The 20837-nt window shown below is 32.2% G+C and overlaps 1 protein-coding gene across 1 annotated transcript in view; it reads right to left on the reverse strand.

The window, feature by feature from the left end:
* LOC119610506 overlaps nucleotides 1-20837 on the reverse strand; it is a 93504-nt gene that overhangs the window by 21245 nt on the left and 51422 nt on the right. The window lies entirely within an intron of this gene.

Consider the following 20837-nt stretch of genomic DNA (forward strand, 5'->3'; position numbering starts at 1 on the left):
AATTGAGTATTTACGAAATATTTTTAATTTCAGTAAGATAATTTTTGAGTATAGAAAATCTGTTAACGTTAATTATTTAAAATAAAGTAGTTTAATAAAAAATATTACTAAAGCCCCCTTCACAAGAGCACACAAGTAATATTATCTGTAAAAATTTGGTGTAGAAGAATACGGATGGGATCGTCTAAACGCAATATGTAATGAAATCACATTATGAGAAAATACGCATGGAAAATGTAACGGTTGTATGGCTCTCTTCATTTCTTGAAATTATTAAAAAAACAGGTAAGAGTTCTATATTCGGCTGTGCCGAATCTTATATACCCTTCACCATGATATGTTAAAAAATAGTAAGTACGAATTTTATTACAAACAAGTAAGAGTGTTATATTCGGCTGTGCTGAATCTTGTATACCCACCATCAAAACATTGGCGAAAAGGAATGCTTCCTTATAAATAAACTTTGATATTTAAGAATCGATGCTTTTGTTATTATGAAAACAATTTTCTCATTCATTACCTCTTTGTATAATTTTACCATCATACATATTATGTATATCGATAGGATCAATTATGGACTGATCCTCCTATAATTTGGTAGAGAAAATTGTAACAAATTTTGTCGCTGAACTTGCATTTTTAAGGTAGTAAAAAGCGTAAAGCGTTACTAGGGGGGGAGGTTTGGTCAATTATGGACCGATCCTCGTCAAATTTTCTAGAACGATTTTAGTTTAGGCTAGTAATGAGCGTTAAAGCCATTTGTGAAGGGGACTTTATATGGAGGGTAGCGTCAATTATGAACCGATCCTTATAAAATTTTACAAAGCGATTTAGGTTCCTAGAAAATATATTTATGTCGAATTTCATCGCTATAGATGCTTCTTTTGGACAGTTATGAGCTTTAAAGTAATTTTCTGAAGGGGTCAGTTATGGACCGATCCTTATAAAATTTTACAATGATATTAAGGTTCCTATAAAATATGTTCATGTCGAATTTCATCGCTATAGATGCTTATTTTGGACAGTTATGAGCGTTTAAGTCATTTTCTGAAGGGGATCTTATATAGGGGGTAGGGTCAATTCTGGACCGAACCTTATAAAATTTTACAAAGCGATTAACGTTTCTATAAAATAGGTTGTAATTTCATCGCTATAGATGTTTCTTTTAGTCGGTTATAAGCGTTAAAGTCATTTTCTGAAGGGGGGCTTATATGGGGGATAGGGTCAATTATGGACCGATCCTTAAAAAATTTTACAATCATATTAAGGTTCCTATAAAATACGTTCATGTCGAATTTCATCGCTATAGATGCTTCTTTTGGACAGTTATGAGCGTTAAAGTCATTTTCTGAAGGGGACCTTATAGGGCGGCTAGGGTCAATTATGGACCGATCCTTATAAAATTTTACAAAGCGATTTAGGTTTCTATAGAATATGTTCATGTCGAATTTCATCGCTATAGATTCTTCTTTTAGACAGTTATGAGCGTTAAAGTCATTTTCTGAAGGGGACCTTATATAGGGGGTAGGGTCAATTACAGACCGATCTTTATAAAATTCTGCAAAGATTTTAAGGTTCCTATAAAATATGTTTATGTCGAATTTCATCGCTATAGGTGCTTCTTTTAGTCAGTTATGAGCGTTAAAGTCATTTTCTGAAGGGGACCTTATATGGGGGCTAGGCGAAATCGTGGACCGATATTGCCCATTTTCAATACCAAACGAACTGCATCAACTAAAAGTATCTATGCAAAATTTCAGCTCTCTAGCTACTTCCGTTTGGACTCTATCGTGTTTTCAACAGACAGACGGACGGACATGGCTAGATCGTCTTAGAATCTAATAAGGACCCAGAATATATATACTTTTATGGGTCTTAGACGAATATTTCAATGTGTTACAAACGGAATGACAAAAACAATATACCCCCCATCTTTTTTGATGGTGGGTATAAAAATCAAAAAATACCAATTGTAAAACGGTAAGGTACCAAAAAGTCTCCTTTTATGGGTTCTCACTTGATCCGGGCTCTACATGCAGAATTTAATATTTCTAGGTTCAATATTATAGGAAATTCAAAAAGTACCCTTTGAAGAACGACAAAGTACCCTTTTATAGGTTCTCACATAATCCAGGATCTACATGCAATTTAATGTTTCTGGGTTCAATATTATAGAAATTTCATAAAGTACCTTTTGAAGAACGGAAATAGTACCAAAATGTGCCCTTTTATAGGTTTTCACATAATCTGGGCTCTTTATACATAATTACATGTTTCTAGGTTCAATGTTATAGAAAATTCAAAAAGTGCCTTTTGAAGACTGAAAAAGTGCCAAAAAGTCCCATTCTATACGTTCTAACTTAATCCGGGCTCTACATACTTAATTTCATATTTCTAGATTCAATTTTATAGAAATTTCAAAAAGTATCTTTTAAAGAACGAAAAAGTACCAAAAAGTCCCTATTTATAGGTTCTCACTTAATCCAGTACCCCGTTTCTGTAACTTTTAGTGAGAAGTTTTCACATCGAGAAGTGTGAAACATAAAATCCATCGTTTCTCGATTTGTGAGTAAAAAGTGTTTCTGTAACTTAAAGTAAGAAGAGGCTACACGATTTACGTTTTAATTGAAAATTTCCAATTTTCCACATTTTAAAACTGTGCGGAAAGGAAAATTTTAATTAAAAAAAAAATTTAAACATGAATTCTCTGAAATAATGAAAAAGTAATGTAATATTTATAATTAATTAAGATTAAAATAAATATTGTTCACTAATTTTTAGAAAATAGGAGGAATTTCGGATATACAGAAGCAAATGCTAAAAAAGTACGTGGGCGTAAACTTAGAATTTGCCAAGGGCGAATTTAGTGGGATAATATTTCGAAAAATTTTCATTTAATTTCTATATTTTTTGTTTATTTATTTTTCGTTTATAAATTTGTTCGGCAATTTCTGTTTTCTTCTTTTAATTTTTTTTTGACAGCAGTTTTATTGGAAATTTCCAATTAAAACGTAATTCGTGAAGCCTCTTCTCACTTTAAGTTACAGAAACACTTTTTACTCACAAATCGAGAAACGATGGATTTTATGTTTCACACTTCTCGATGCACAGTGGTATAGGAAAAAAAAGAGGGAAATAATTCGGTAACTTCTAAACGGTTAATCCGATTTTTAAAACGATCCTATTTCTTCATTTGAGTTCCGATTTCGGGAATATTTGGACCCGCTATTATCAAAAAACTAAAGTAAGGACGGTAAAAATGTTAAAATTTTAATTTCCAAATGCGAATATCTCCTAAACTATAAGAGATAATTTACTGCTACGACGACATTTTTTATAGTGCTCGATGAGGAGATTCTATATACGAAATCGGAACTCAAATGAAGAAATAGGATCGTTTTAAAAATTTAACATAGCCGAGGTTTCCTAATTTAAGGACCCCCCGCCGGGCCCCTGGTTGGCCTATAAGGTCCAAATTCAAAACCTAAACTCGACAACACCTCCTCTTTGTGCATACCAAATTTCATCAAAATCGAATTAACCGTTTAGAAGTTACCGAATTATTTCCCTCTTTTTTTTCCTATACCACTGTGCAGAGGTTGTCTCGGATTTTTGCTTGTTTATGAACGGATTTTGTTGATTTTAAATAGGAAACTTCTCGAAAACATGTCTGATAGAATTATTGAAGATTTGGATCCCGAAGATATCCCGAAGATTATTGAAGATTTGGATCCCGAATAACTAAAATTAAAGAACCAAACCTGATAGTTATTGGCTTATCATTTAAGCCTGTAGCACAAATTTTTCCCGAATTCTATTCCTATCCCTAAAAGAGCTAGTTGAAGGACAGATATCTTTCGCAAACCTAAATGTTTTCTCAGGTTTGCTTTTCTTATCGGTAAACTAATTAAATATCTAGCTGGATCCTTTTCACAAAAAGATGCCCCATTAATAATATACTTGATTAAAAATAAAAATGGTGATAACTTAATCTACAGGTTTAAAATACATTTCTTAAAAGTAATTCCAAACTTTAACCTAATCCCTACAGCCACTGAGAACAATATGTTTGCTTCCCTTTTTTCTATATTTCCAACTGGGATTTCTGTTTTCTCCACAGTTAACAGACTTGGGTTCAGACTCTTACTAAATAAAAATTCAAAAAAGCTTTCTTGGAATTGAACTTTTAAAAGCTTTTATTTTCTTGGAGAGAGCTTATACTTCTTGGACAGAGCTTTTATTTCTGCACAATGAAAGCTTTCTCTAATCTAGGGTCACCCAGTTTATGACATACTGATTGTGCTGCCACTTTATAAAAATCTAATGTAAATTCAAATAAATAATAAAAAAAAACGTTACCTTTATGTATCTTTTGAAATAAATATATATGCTAATTAAACATCTTACTGGTTTTGCACTACCCAATGATGACTCTACGATGGTTTCAAAACTTAGTTCCGGTCGACCAACAATTTCTTCTCGCTTCAAATCTGCTGAATTTTAAGATTTATTTTCAAACAAATGCTCACTTTCAACAAAACAGTTCATGTTATAACTTACTTGTTTTATATTTTTTCTTATATTTTTTAAATTTTTATTATAAAAAATATATAGGATAAATTAGAATTTCTTAAAATGAACATTACTTAACGTCTGCCACTTTAGTATTAATTCTTGCTTGTTTATAAAATTTCTTCTAAGCTATTAATAAATCTCAAAGTTAAAACAACAACAAAAATTATGACAAAAACAAGTAAGAAATTATAGTCGGGCGAGGCCGACCATATAATACCCTACACCTTTGACAAAAATATAATGTGATTTAGTTGCCATAATAAAGCATTTAAGTTGAATTGTACCTTGCTTTAGATATACATACTTAAGCCGTTTATTGTTGAATAAAATTGTGGACATTTAAGTGAAGTTTTGATGGGTACTTTTCATAGGGGCTAGAGTTATATGAGAACCTATTATTATGGAATTCGTGACGGTCATCAAGTCTTGTATACAACTTGGTTTTTGCAGTTTTTTGTCGAGATATGAGTATATTAAACATAATTATGAACTTAAAAGCCCTTTTCGGCGGGTTCAGTAGTATGGGGGCTAGGTGAAATAATGGACCGATGTTAACCATTTTCAATAGGCTTCGTCTACGATACCATAAAAGATCATGTGCCAAATTTCATTGAATTATCTCCAAAATTGCGACCTGTAGTTTGATTACAAGGATTACAAGCCCTATTGGGGGGTTCAGTTGTATGGGCGCTAGGTGAAATAATAGACCTATCTTAACCATTTTCAATAAGCTTCGTCCCTGCAACAATAGAAGATCATGTACCAAATTTCATTGAATTATCTTCAAAATTGCGACCTTTTAATCAAACAGGTTTACATGGACGGACGGACAGACGTACGGACATAGCTAAATCGACTTAGAAAATGATTCTGAGCCGATTGGTATACTTTAAGGGTATAGGACCAATATTATTGTGCGTTACAAACATCAGCACAAACCCAATATACCCTCACCACTAAAGTGGTGTAGGTTATAAAAACATATACCCTCCCCACTAAAGTGCTGTAGGGTATAAAAACATATACCGGTGAATAACATGACAATACACTACACACAAGTACACGAAGTAACATAAAAACAAAAGGTCAATATATTTTTCTGATGGCCTTGCATTTTCCAAACCTTGAGAGAAATTTTTCATACTAAAAACTGCTAAAAAATACAACCTTACCAATTGATTTCCAGTCTGCAAATAAAAACTTGTTTTTTTTTTTCTTTTTGACAGCTGGACATTATAATACTCATAAAACAAGCAAAACATAAACAATACAAATAAAAATTTTTAAAACAAACTAAATCAACAATTTATCACAAGAACAACCGCCTTCTACATCCAAACACCACAAAACAAAGTAACTCACAAGGACACAACCACAACATCAACACCAAGAACAAACCAACACCAGCCAAGAACACAACAACAAGCAACAAAACTCCTGGAGCAGCACAGGAAAACAACAAACGCAACAAGACACCACTCTTGAGACGATGCCTCCAGAACACCGTGAATAAAACACCGGTATTTTGTCCAATTATCCTAATTTTTCTCGACACACAACAATTCACTCCACCAAACGAAAACCATCAACACGAAGGCAAATAATCATCTATAAACATTTCCACCATCGCAACAAAACTCCGGATTCGCTGGCATTAGCCAGAGGAGACGGTGTGCGACTCCATATTTGCTTTAAAAAGCCCAACGTGGGGAATTCTCATGGCCTTGAGATTAAGGGTCCCCTCCTACTACAAAGTTAGCCGGGCAATTCTTAGGTAACTACATTGTTATTCTCCAAACATACAGCAGTTTCCCCTTTTTTTATCTACTATGAACCTCGCAACTCTATATGCAACTAGTTGATGCACTATTACTAGTTTCCCCAAACACACAGCACTCTTCCGAAATTCTTTCTTGGTGGAAAGAAATCGTAGAGGCAACCCTTAACAAACAATTTAAAACTAAATTTCTTGTTACTGAACTTTAATCAGTAGATCACAACAGTGTACATTAAAACGAACGCCCATTAGGCAAAATAAAAATAACTAATAAAAAAAAAAAACAATTGGGTTACGCCTCCATTAATTTTCCACCGTTCTTCACTTTGTGTCCAGAGCTAGTAAGACTCTCTGAATTCTTTTTATTAATAAAAAGTTCAGAGATTTCATCAATATACCAGCGACATTTTACTTAATAGTTACGGGAAGTATTTTAATTTTCAACCTATATAAAATAAGCGTTTACTTTGTAAAAATATCTTCTTTACAGGTAAACGTCACTGAGGAATGGATTTTCGTAACATCGATAGATAACCTACATTGCACCGCCCCTAAATTAATCTATATAAGACAACACCAGGGAGAGACAACAGATTTTATCACAGGTTTTGTATTACACATTTTCTATTATATTTTTTACGTATACTAATAACATAGCTAAGACACTTATGGTACTAAACATTATGGTGTATAATTGGAAAAGTTTATCACAGCCAAAACACGAATGGGACAAAGAGAATGGTGTATAAATAGGAAAATAATCAACATAAAAGGACGAACTCAGCTTATAATCTAATGATGAAATAAAAAAAATATTGCACATGTGAGTAAAACTAATCCTAATATTGCATGCTTTGCCATTACTTCAAACCATTTGATACTGTTCTTTTTCTTTCTGACATTATTGTCGTATATCTTTGGCATGATAAACTCCAAGAGGTTTTCCATTTAGTGTCTCTAGCTCATACATGTTGTTTCCCAGGACTCTTGATACTCTACATTTTGAGAATTTCTCACAAAATTTTAGATTTCTACTAAAGTTACTCAATACGAAATTTCTCTTAAAAACTTCTTGTCCTGGGATAAAACGCGTGATTTTAGCTCCCTTATCATATTTGAGAGAACTTTTCTCATATTGTTTGTGTATATTCTCCTTTATTGTTTCTCGTATTATTCTTAATCTATCCCTATTCTCTAATAACACTAGTTCGCTATCATCTAAAGATTTAAGTTTCCGAGCTAATTTATAATCAATACCGGATGTGAACATATTTTGACCAAATAATGCCAAAGAAGGGCTAACCCCTATAGCTGAATGGACTGAATTTCTTAATGCCAGTTCTATTGACGGTAAATTCAAGTCCCATTCTCTATGGTCTTCTTCTAGGTGTATTCTTATCGCCGATAATATGTTTTGAAACTCTTTAGACGTAAACTGTTGTCCATTATCTGAGTGGATTGTTTCCGGTACTCCGAAATTATGGAACACTCGTTCTTCTAAAAACTTAATGACATTTTTAGCTGTAGGTTCTCTCAAACTTTGTTAAATGATCTAACACTATAAAGATATATGCGTTTCCTGTTTTTGATCTAGGATATTTACCTAGAAAATCGATATATAGTTTTTGAAAGGGACGATCAGTGACAACTTCATTTCCTATTCCTGGAGTTAATCTTACATTTACAGACTTACATTCTTTACATTTAACACAGTTATTTACAAAATTTTTAACCCGTAGAATCATATTCGGCCAATAAAACTTACTTCTTAAGGATTCCAACGTTTTTCTTATTCCTCCATGAGATTTTTCGGCAGATTCCTGTGCAAGCCTGATTAGCTCATGTGTCAAAGAACCTGGGACCCAAAGTTTCCATCGAAAATCTTCTAAAATGTCAGAATCCGATGAATAACTCTGTTTTTTGAATACCATTCCATTTTCCACTTTAATGTCAGGGAGCTTATCAATGTTTGCTAAAATAGTGTTTCTGAATTCTTTATATTCTTCAGTTTCAAATTCTGTTGTTTTAAACCCTAATAAATCTTTTGGGGAATAATATATTTCTTCAATAGCTCGAGACAAAGTATCCGCTACTATATTTTCAGATCCCTTACCCTAGCCACTTCAAACTGGGGTGGTCGGTGATGACCGTGAACGGTATTAATTCAATGTACGGACGGAATTTGTTCACTGCCAGAACTGCGGCTAAACATTCTTTTTCCGTAACGCTATAATTCTTTTGCGCCGGATTAAGCTTTATAGAGAAAAAAGCTATAGGTCTCTCGTTATTAGCCTCGTCGTTCTGAAAGAGCCTTTTTCAAACATTCAGCTACTTTTTGTAATAGAACTAGATGTTTTTAAAAATCAGCTGAGATTACCAGTAGATCGTCTAAGTAGACGAATACGTTAGATTTTAGTTCCTCTGGAATCACTTTATCCATAAGTCTACACAGCCTTTGTGCCGCGTTACATAAGCCAAATGGCATTACTGTATACTGATATAACGGGCGACCTGGTATCGTGAAGGCTGTGTAGGCTTTAGATTTGGATTCCAAAGGAATTTGCCAAAAAGCAAACTTTAAATCAACACTACTGATATAAAAGGTTTCATCTAGCCTGCTTAGTATCGCCTCAATGTTTTGAATAGGATAGGCGTCTTTAATGGTTCTCTCATTCAACTTCCTAGCATCAAGACATAATCTATTTTTGCCTGGTTTTCTGACGAGAGTACATCGACTACTCCAGGGGCTTTGACTCTCTTCTATCACAACTAATCTTAACATCTCATCAACTTCTGCAAAGATTAGCTCTTGTACCGCAGGCGATACTGGGTAATGTCTATCCTTTACCGGTGTAGCTCCTTCGACTAGTTCAATTATATGCATTTCTGCCTCAGTTCTACCTAAACCATGTTCTTCAAAGGACCTAAACTTTCTCTTTACTTCCTCCAATTGTTTCAGTTCATGATCTGATAACTCATGTTCTACATTTTCAGTTTCAAGAGGAAAATCTTCCTTCAACTTATCTATGTTAATTTCATCACAATTGAAGATTTCAGGTGCCAAATTAAATGTTTTCCAGAAGTCTACTCCTAGATAGGCTTCTTGGACTAAATCTGGACATACATAGAATTGCACTGTCTTAATCTGATTCTTATAATCTACCGGTATGCTTATTCTCCCTAACACATTATATTCATTGCCACCTGCTGTCCTAATGCTAACATAAACTGGATCCATATCTAAATCTAAGTTATTTATAATTTCATGACAATTATGACCTAAAATACTAATCGATGCACCTGAATCTAATAATCCTTTAACTTCTATTCCTTCTAATTTAATATTGGTAAATGCTCTTGGATCTTTTGTGATTCCTTTTTTTGCTTCATTACACATTTTAATTGTTTATCTTATTTTTCCACATAGTTTCCGTTTCCGGCGAAACATGTTTCTTACTTTTCTTATCCTAATTAATCTATTTATCCCTATTTCTTCATTAAATATTCTATTTCTTACTATTTCATAGTTTCTTAATCTTTCCTCATACGACTTATACTTTCTATTCTTGCCTAATGATTTTCCTTTTTCTATAACATCATTTTTCTTCCTATCACTGGTATCTAACATCATATTTTCATAGTCTAGTGATTCCCTTACATTGAATTCATTTGGCATAACCTGTACTCCAGCATCTCTCAATTTGAGAGAGTTGAGTTTTCCAAACATTTTGGACATTTGGGTGTATTTATAACAAAATAAATTTCGTTGAACTGATGGACAATCCATGAAAGAATGACCTGGATATTGGCAGTTCCAACAAATCAACGACGCTTGATTCGATCCCGTTTAGCAACCTTATTCCTATTCACCCTTATTTCCTCCACCTGTTCCCAATCTTTAACTTCTATCTCATTTTCATAGACCTCTTTTATTCTTCTTGGCCGAACAAATTTAGAAGCTTGCATAATATCTAGTTCTCCTCTTAATTTCTATACATTTGTCGCACAACTGTTCTACGGTATAAATTTTCATCGGGTACAAAATCTGAGACAAGTTAGTTCGTAAGATTCTCTTTATTATCCTTACGACTTCAAGCTCCGGTAGAGGTGTTCTCAATCTTGCCCTTAATTTTATCATTGCAGAAAAATATGCATTTATGGATTCTCCTGATCTTTGGCGACGTTATTCAAAATCTCTCATGAATTCGTATTCACTACGGTTAGATCGGTATTGTTGTAAAAGAGCACCTTTCAGATCGGACCAATTCCTAATTTGCTTTTCCCTAATCACAGACCAATACCATTCTTTTGCCTCTCCACTTAACAACCTATGGAAGTCTCCCATAACTTCCACCCAAGGACATCCGTGGTGTTGTTGCAGGTACTCTATCCTGAATATGAAATCTTCCACGTTCATTCGTCCATTTGTCGATTCTTATTGAGGAAACTGGCCTATTATTGTTTGGCAAAGGATTATTAGGAGCGTTCATATTCGGATCTGTTTCATATTTAGTGACACATATTGAAAATTTAACCTCCTAGGCATTATATGTTGAATATCAGATTCTTCTTTTTCGATGTCTACCTCATTGTTTCCGTCGCTTTTTCTTCTCTCCTCATTCATGTCGCTCGAACCTTCAGAAGATCTATTTAATCTGGCTATTTTTTGTATTTCCTTCAGCATTTTTGAAAAACCTACTCTCAAACTATCTTTTATTTTCAGCTTAATTTTTTCTTCTAGATCTGATCGATACTCTGAGTTAGATTCTCTTATCAAGTCCTTAATCAGATTGGCGTATTCCCTGGCATTTTTCTCCGTTGGCGGATGAATTTTCGGAATTAAGGGAGGTGGAATTGAAAAATTTTGGAATTGCTGTGGATTGGTGGTCTTTGGAATTGCTCCCCTAGATGTTGTCGTGGCTGTTTAGTTTTTCTGAGGTGGGTTATTAGATGGAGTATTAATTGTCTCTGACATATCTATAATATTCCTATCCCTTTCCTCTCTTTCAGGTCTATTATTTGAAGGCTTTTTTGCTGAATGACCAACGAACATGTTGGTCATCAATTCAATACTAAAACTAAACTCAAATTTGTCAAATCAAGTATTGAATTATATAGATTCAGATGCAGTTAAAAACAAGTAAGAGTGCTATATTCGGCTGTGCCGAATCTTATATACCCTTCACCATAGTGTATTTAATATCAATTTCATAAAATTTATATTTATTTCATTTTCCCGACTATATCATTATTATAGCAATCGCAAAACAAAATGAACAACTACACCGCTAAACGTAATAACCACACAAAAAACAAAATACACAAGGCAGTAAAACCAACAGCATCCAAACATACGAAACTGAACACATCAAGAAACAAAAACAATATACACGACGCAATGAAACCAACAGACATCCAAACATACGAAACTGAATACACCAAGAAACAAAAACAGTATACACAAGGCAATGAAACACACAGCCATCCAAACATATGAAACGAAATACTGTTGTTGTTGTTGCTTATATCAAAGCATGAAAAAAATTGTCTTTTTTATAAAATTTTCAGAGGTTGTCTCGGATTTTTGCTCATATCTCCGGTATTTATGGACCGATTTTGCTGATTTTAAATATCGATCTTCTCGAAAGCATGTCTGACAGAATTATTGAAGACATCTGGTGTCCTCTAAAAACTGATTTCAACAAACACACAGACGGACAGACAGACAAACAGACAGACATACGGACAGACAGACAGACGGACATAGCTTATAAGGATCCAGAATATATATACTTTATGGGGTCGGAAAATTATATTATAGAAATTACAAACGGAATGACAAACTTATATATACCCTTCTGACGAAAGTGAAGGGTATAAAAATTGAATTTTTCTGCAATTGTGTGCTTAACAGATAAATTTCAACTATATTGTACATACAATTAACACACAATAAACAAAACATTTATACAAAATTCTAAACACAAACAATTACTACATTTATATGGATTTCAGCTCAATCTTGTTCTTAAATAATGGTCAAAATTATTTTATACATTAATTTAAATTTTTGTTATTGTAAATTGTTAGTAAACATTCGACGATTCCTAATTGTGTTTGCTCTGTTTGGTGTACCATACTAGTAAAAAAAATCTTTTGGAACTACTATAAAATTTATTTCATAAGATTCCACTTTCGGTTGTAACATTAAGATTAAGCAAACTGATTTCATCGTGTCAGGACATAACCATTAATATTGTCATTAACTTAAATTTTATTGTTAATGCAAACAAGCGATATTTGCTTGGCCACTAACTATAAACTTTCTATTGTTCAGAAACTATAATTTTACTGATTTGGGTTTATCTTCCTGAGATACTCTTAATATGCAATAAGTATAAAGCAATTCACAATCAGCACTATAAGTCTGTGCTAAACTACTAATTATACTATTACATACTAGGAGACATTGTTTATTTTCTATGGATTTCCGGTCTATAGTTTGGGCGCCATTTACTGTTACGAAACCTCCGCTTGGGCTTGTATGTGGGTTGCTGGCTAGCTCAGAATCTATCCAGGGGTGGTCTATCGGAACCCGCACCACATAACTGCTTCACACAATACAACAAAACAACAAAAAAAAACTACCAAATAAATACAAATGCACGACTATTAAAACACCCTACAGTACACCAACTGGAAACACCAATAACCTGGGACGGATGTGATACCCAGACTCGTCGCTGCCCTAGTCCCAACCTATGTCATCACGTTAAATTTACATGACCCCTTTATTCGGATAATGTTTACCAACAACTTACCCTTTATACCCTTTTGACCATCTTGAACCAAGACGGCTAAAATCCCTTTTTAAAATTTAACGAAACATAATTTATTAAATCTTACAAAACTACATTAAAATAACTTAATACTAGAGTGGCTTTTTATATATTGAATTTATATTTGTTCTCTCTATATTTCCGTTTCCGTTTTCCTGATTATTGTACGAACAAAGATATTTATGTCTCGACTATTTGCTTCTTAAGAAGCAAATTAATACTGACTTTAATGAAATTGTTTGATTATCATTCAATACCAAAAAAAAACTCAACTTATAAAAAAATAAATAAATGCTAAATTAAATCTATAATTATAAACTATTATTGATTTACAACAAAAAAACTAAAATTAAAGTACCAAACCTGATAGTTATTGGCTTATCATTTAAGCCTGTAGCACAAATTTTTCCCGAATTCTATTCCTATCCCTAAAAGAGCTCGTTGAAGGACAGATAACTTTCGCAAACCTAAATGTTTTCTCAGGTTTGCTTTTCTTATCGGTAAACTAATTAAATATCTAGCTGGATCCTTTTCACAAAAAGATGTCCCATTAATAATATACTTGATTAAAAATAAAAATTGTGATAACTTAATCTACAGGTTTAAAATACATTTCTTAAAAGTAATTCCAAACTTTAACCTAATCCCTACAGCCACTGAGAACAATATGTTTGCTTCCCTTTTTTCTATATTTCCAACTGGGATTTCTGTTTTCTCCACAGTTAACAGACCTTTTTTTTTCTTCACTTGGGTTCAGACTCTTACTAAATACAAATTCAAAAAAGCTTTCTTGGAATTGAACTTTTAAAACTTCTTGGACAGAGCTTTTATTTCTGCACAATGAAAGCTTTCTCCAATTTAGGGTCACCCAGTTTATGATATACTGATTGTGCTGCCACTTTATAAAAATCTAATGTAAATTCAAATAAATAATAAAAAACGTTACCTTTATGTATCTTTTGAAATAAATATATATGCTAATTAAACATCTTACTGGTTTGCACTACCCAATGATGACTCTACGATGGTTTCAAAAATTAGTTCCGGTCCACCAACAATTTCTTCTCGCTTCAAATCTGATGAATTTTAAATTTTTTTTTCAAACAAATGCTCACTTTCAACAAAACAGTTCATGTTATAACTTACTTGTTTTATTGTTTTTCCTAATATTTCAAAAAAAACTTGTTTTTTTCTTTTTGACAGCTGGATATTATAAAACTCATAAAACAAGCAAAACATAAACAATACAAATAAAAATTATTAAAACAAACAAAATCAACAATTTATCACAAGAACAACCGCCTTCTACATCCAAACACCACAAAACAAAGTAACTCACACGGACACAACCACAACATCAACACCAAGAACAAACCAACACCAGCCAAGAACACAACAACAAGCAACAAACCTCCTGGAGCAGCACAGGAAAACAACAAACGCAACAAGACACCACTCTTGAGACGATGCCTCCAGAACACCGTGAATAAAACACCGGTAAGTATCCTTTATTTTGTCCAATTATCCTAATTTTTCTCGACACACAACAATTCACTCCACCAAACGAAAACCATCAACACGAAGGCAAATAATCATCTATAAACATTTCCACCATCGCAACAACACTTGCTTGAATAATTAGTCGGTGTTTTTATTAAAACAAAACGATCCACACACATACATAGAAATTTATTTTCCCTTTGCAACACTTAAGCAAAAAGTGTCCGTCCTTTTCTAATATATGCGATTTTTTGAAATTTGTTGAAAGCTATGGACTACAGACTATTTAACAATTTATACAATTTTTAAAATTTAAACATAGAATAACGTTAATTATATAGATTTTATAATATATTTCTTTTTATAACATCAACATTTAAAGAAAAATCAACAAAGTTAAACATTTCGTTAAAACAGCAACATAACTTTCTAAACGGATCTGCCATAGCGATATTTGGATTATTAAATCGTAATTGACGTTGAGGAACATTTAAAGAAATTTTACTTAATAGTAATTCAGAACATACAGTTCCATTTAGAAGATTCATCATAAATGACACATTAAGCATCGTCCTACGACTTTTCAGTGTTGGTAGATTTATCAAAGCGAGTCTTGCTGCATACGGTGGCAGTTCAGATTAGTTCCCATATATGCTCTTTAAGCAAAATAATGAAAATTGTTTTTGCACAGATTCAATATGATCAATATGCACATTGTAATACAGGTCCCATACAACTAATCCATATTCCAATATCGGCCGTACAAGAGAAGCAAATAGTCGTTTAGTTATAAGTGGATCATTAAATTCTTTTGCCCATCATTTAATGAAGGCTAAAATGCTACGGGCTTTATTAACAATCATTGTTATATATGTTGAACAAAAGTCAATTTTGCATTCAGCAAAATTCCGAGATCCAGAATGGTGTCAACAGAATCCAATTTGGAGCCATTAATGGTGTAAAAAATTCTAGTATCAAATTTTCTTGAAAAATTTATGTGTTTGCACTTTGTTAAATTTTGCTTACACCAGACGTAAAAATTATCTAAGTCGTTCTGAAGGTAAATACGATCTGATGGATGTTTAAAGCTTGCAAATATTTTTACATCATCCAAACAAACATTAATATTTTAGAATATTTGATAGCTTTTGGCTTGATAAAGATTAAGAACAAAATTGGGCCAAGATGACTTCCTTGAGGAACACCAGATGTAACCAAAAAAGTTTTGCAGGTTGACGTTTTAAATTTTACGGATTGTTTTCTAAATAATAGATACGATTTAAACCAGCTTAGATAACTATCCTTAAATCCTAAAGCATCCATTTTTTTTTAGCAAGAGTAGGTGATTTACTTTGTCAAAAGCTTTGCTAAAATCGGTGTAAATAACATAGGTATGTTGACCATTTACAAATCCTTCATTAACTAAAGTTGTTAGCTGTAGAATATTTGTCATATCAGAGAATCCTTTGCGAAAACCATGTTGAAGGGGTGTCAATAGGGGAGAAACTTGGTGAACCAGTGAATCGGTTATACATTTTTCGAACAGCTTTGGGATTGCGCTAAGTTTAGCTATGCCTCTGTAATTCATTACATTTGATTTGTTTCCAGACTTGAATAGACGGATTTTAAAAGATTTTTTCCAAATTCTAGGAAAATAACCATATTTTAACAATTTATTAAACAAAATGGATAAAGGAAAAGCCAGAGAATGTGCGCAATTAGTAATATGCAGCTTGGTATACCATCCGGACCATATGCGAATGATTATTTAAATCTTTTTAAACATTTAACGATGTTGGTAGTGTCAATTAAACATGATGATATTAGTTGATTTGACTGAGTATTAAGTGGATGCATAGTGCTATCATCGTATTGGGCATTAGAGTAAGTAGTGGCAAAATAATCCGCGAATAAATTGCTGATTTCCAACTCATTACTAGACATGTTTTCCTTTTTGAATTAACAAAAGTGAAAAACGATCGAGGATCCTGTTCAAAATTTCGTTTCATCTTATATAAATAATTATTGTACAATTTAACATTCAGCAAGTTATATTTCGCCCTGAGGAGGGAGTATTTAGTATAATCGAGAGCCGTGCCAGATTTTTTGTATTTCTTATAGAGTTTGTTTTTTCTATGAAGCTGTAACATCCAGCATTCAATACTCCTTTTTTGATTTTAAGGAATGTGAATCGCCCACCGTCAAAGACATTTTCAATATTCTAAAAAGTTTAATAATTGAAAAAGGTATTCCATTTCAAAATTTAATGCTAATTCAAATGATACACCCAATGTAATGTTTGGACAGTATAATTCGGTAGCTAAATTGTTGAAAAATGAAAAGCCGGACATAGCATTAATAAAATGTTCTTGTCATTTAATTCACTTAGTAGCTTCGAAAGCCTGCTTAAAACTATCCACATATTTAGAAGATTTGTTGCGCAACTTGGGATCTTATTTTAGTAGAAGTTATATTCGTCAAAAAAAAAACTTGAAGAATTTCAGACGTACTTCCAAACTGGAGTACATAAAATATTAACACCAGCAATTACCAGATGGCTTTCGATACATTCTTGTGTAAGACGAGTTTTGGAGCAGTTTGGTCCTTTAAGAAGTTTTTTAAGGCTCGAAGTTTTTGAAGATCCTTCAAAAGTAACGGAGTCTATGCTACGTACATTAGACGACCCAAAAACCAAAATTTATTTAGAATTTTTGTCATATGCTTTAGGTATTCTAGTTTTATTTAATGTCCTTTTTCTATCAGAAAAGCCAATTTTATATAAAATGAAAAGTGAAGTTTTTAATATATTGCAAATATATTCTTCAAATTATATAAAAATGGATGAAAACCTATTTTCAAACATAAATGATATTTATATTGGAGTTGCTGCATATGAATCATTAACTCAGATATCTGCATCAGAAAAAACAATCATTCTTCAAGATTGTAGAGAATTTAACATGGAGGCAATTCGACAAATAAAATCAAGATTTGATTTAAGTGATCAAATGTATTCTATTGTAGATATTGTATATCCAAAAGTTGCTCAGTCTTTTGAACCAAAGACATTATCCCTATTTAAAAAAAGATTTCCGTCATTCGACACAGATTTACAACAACTTGATAATGAGTGGCGACAGCATGCTCTATTAGACTTTGAAAAATTTGAACTTAATGCAAGTCTACTGGCCTAAAGTTTTTAAATTAAAAAATTCTTTAGAAGAATGTTTGTTTCCCAATCTACAAAAAGTAATTCAGTTTATTTTAATATTACCCTTTTCAAATGCTTCTGCTGAAAGAATTTTTAGTAATTAGAAAAATTGCAAAACTGATTTAAGAAATATAATGTCTTCTGAAACAATTGCATCAATTTTTTTACTAATGAAGGAATTTCAAGAAACGGTAAAGAAAACTATGAACCTAGTCAAGAAATTATCAAAAAGAATAGGAAATAGTGATCGCAGTTATAACTATATATGTATATATAGAGATATTTTAATTATCTAATTTTATATTTTGTTTATAAATGAATTAATTATAATTATTTAAATATTCGTATAGAATATTTATGATTTATTTTTGTTTCATTATTTTTTATGTTTAAATAAAAATTAAAAAAGGGCATGTGTATTTTTTTTAAATGTGTAATTTAGGAGTCGATCAAGTGGATTTTCTAAATTTTTTGGTGGTAACACTTGTTGAGAAACTTTTGATTTTGTGGGTGAGAGAAAGAGATAGTTGATATAACTTTCTCTTTCTCTCACACACAAAAATCAAAAGTTTCCCAAAAAAAGTTTTCCTGTGTGAACCGGCACTAACACGTAGTTTCTGAAACAAAAGTTTCTATGTGAAGATATTAAGGAATCTTTAAAAGAGAATTATGAAAAACTTTCTCAACTAAAGTTTCCGTGTGTGGACCGGCAGTAAATAAATCAAAATAATTAACTACACTTTAATTAGCAATAAAATTATAATAATGCTCAGATGTAAAATAAAAATTCAGGTCGATGCATCCACTATCAAATAATTTACCCCATCAACGTTTTTTATATTTTCTTCCCATGCTCACTATCTGTGGGCCCATTCATGCCTAGAACAGTCAAATATACAGAAATAGATTTGTATAAAAGCATATTTTTTTAATAAAATTTATGAGCTAATGGCTTATCCGGAAATTACAAAATAATTTCATAAAATTTGGCACATCTTGGACCAATAAATAAATTGTAAGCGATTTTCGGAATATAATACTATATTTGACCGCGGTTTAATCAATCATACTGAATTTCATATATTTGTATATCAATAGTTACATAAACATCAATACTATTTTCGAAGTAGTGCATTCAATGGGGGTAAGAACATTTATAGACCGATCCACATAAACATTGGTAGTAATATTTTGGTTTCTTTAATATTTATTTATGCCGAATGAACCGAATGAACAACATTTTTAAATCTGTAATGAGTGTTAAAGTTATTTTCTGTAGGAGGTGAAGGTCCTATGGGCGTAGTGTCAACTATAAACAGATCTTCATAAAATTTGGTAAAAAGATTTTGGTTCCTACATAATTTGTTTTTTTTATAAGTTAATTATATCTCGATCCTTTCGGTCTCTATCATGCTTTCAACAGACAGACGGACGGACATGGCTAGATAGTCCCCCATTTTTTCTATGTCTGATTAACGATAAATTGACAGTTTACAAATAAAAAAAATTTTTATAATATGTAATCTTATAAAAATGAAAGATCTGGCAACACTCTTGTTGTTCGTTGTTTTATCTTGTCATTTATCTTATTTATTAAGATAAATTAATTTATCTTTTCTAATAATCATATTTTCATTTTTCCGCCATATTGGGCCCTTTTCATATAATATTCTTGGGAATATTATATTAATATTATTATGGAAGATTTAAATATTATAGTAATTAACATTACAAAATATGGCTTTGAAGTTTGGTGTTTACAAGCGAAGGCGCTGTTGGAAGGTATAAATGCTTGGAGCATTGTTGATGGTAGTGAGGTGAGGCCGGCATGTTGCACAAAAGGATTTTGATATAAGATGTGGTATAGCGAAAAGAATTCTAGTTACTTCTTTGAAGCCTTCAGAGCTAAGAAATATTTTAAACTGCGTTACATTGTACCAGCAAAAATATGAAAAAATTTTTTAAGGTTGGAATTTTCAAGCAACGTTAAAATTTTTTTGGCAGACATCGAATATCTATTTGCGCAAATAAAAGCACAGGGCGAATATATAAAAGATACAATGATTACACTATGCGACAAAAATAAATACCTGGGAAGTGATACTATTTTTCTGAAAGATGGATCCGAGTAGAACAAGAATATGTTTTTGAAATTTCCCAAACACCTCCAAAATCTGGAGTTACGGGTAAAAAACCGGGTTTTCGTACCTTTAGTCACTTATTAGTCAGTAACTTAGTTAAATCTGAACCGATTTTAAGTTTCTCCACGGATTTAGAAAGCAGAAGCATCCTTCAGAAAATCAGTTTATGAACAAATTTGTATTAAGAAAATGATCAATAACGTCGTCAATTGCTAACGGATTTTTAAAAACAAAGTTGCGTTTTTCTCATGAATAGACATGGGTTTCTAATCAATTAATAAATAGTACGGTTCCTATATAAAATACTTTCAAAAAACATCTCCATACTTGGACAACGGTGCAAAACTAAATTAAAAAATATGTTTGCTGATGAAATTCACACATATCTCTCCAGGTTACTTAAACGTTATATACATCATTATAAAGGCCTCAGCTTCTGCTTTCTAAATCCGAAGAGAATCTTAAAATCGGTTCAGATTTAACTATGTTACTGACTTATAAGTGCCTATAATTTCAAGTCTTCCTGCATCATATTCAAATTTCAGATTTAACTATGTTACTGACTTATAAGTGTCTATAATTTCAAGTCTTCCTGCATCATATTCAAATTTTAGTACGACATGGGAGAGCAGCTGAGAGAAATTTCAATAATTTAACCAGCCGACTACTTAAGGTAGAAAAAAAATTCTGTAAGTGAAAATGGTGCTTTTCGATCAAGTTTGCAGTGATTGTCCTGAAATGAAAAATTTTCAATGTTTCAATTGCAATAAATTTGGCCACTTATCAAAATAACA

This window comes from Lucilia sericata, unplaced genomic scaffold (assembly GCF_015586225.1).
Source record: "Lucilia sericata isolate MDLA Ls3-8-SP2 unplaced genomic scaffold, ASM1558622v1 Contig000028F_arrow, whole genome shotgun sequence".
NCBI lineage: Eukaryota > Metazoa > Arthropoda > Insecta > Diptera > Calliphoridae > Lucilia > Lucilia sericata.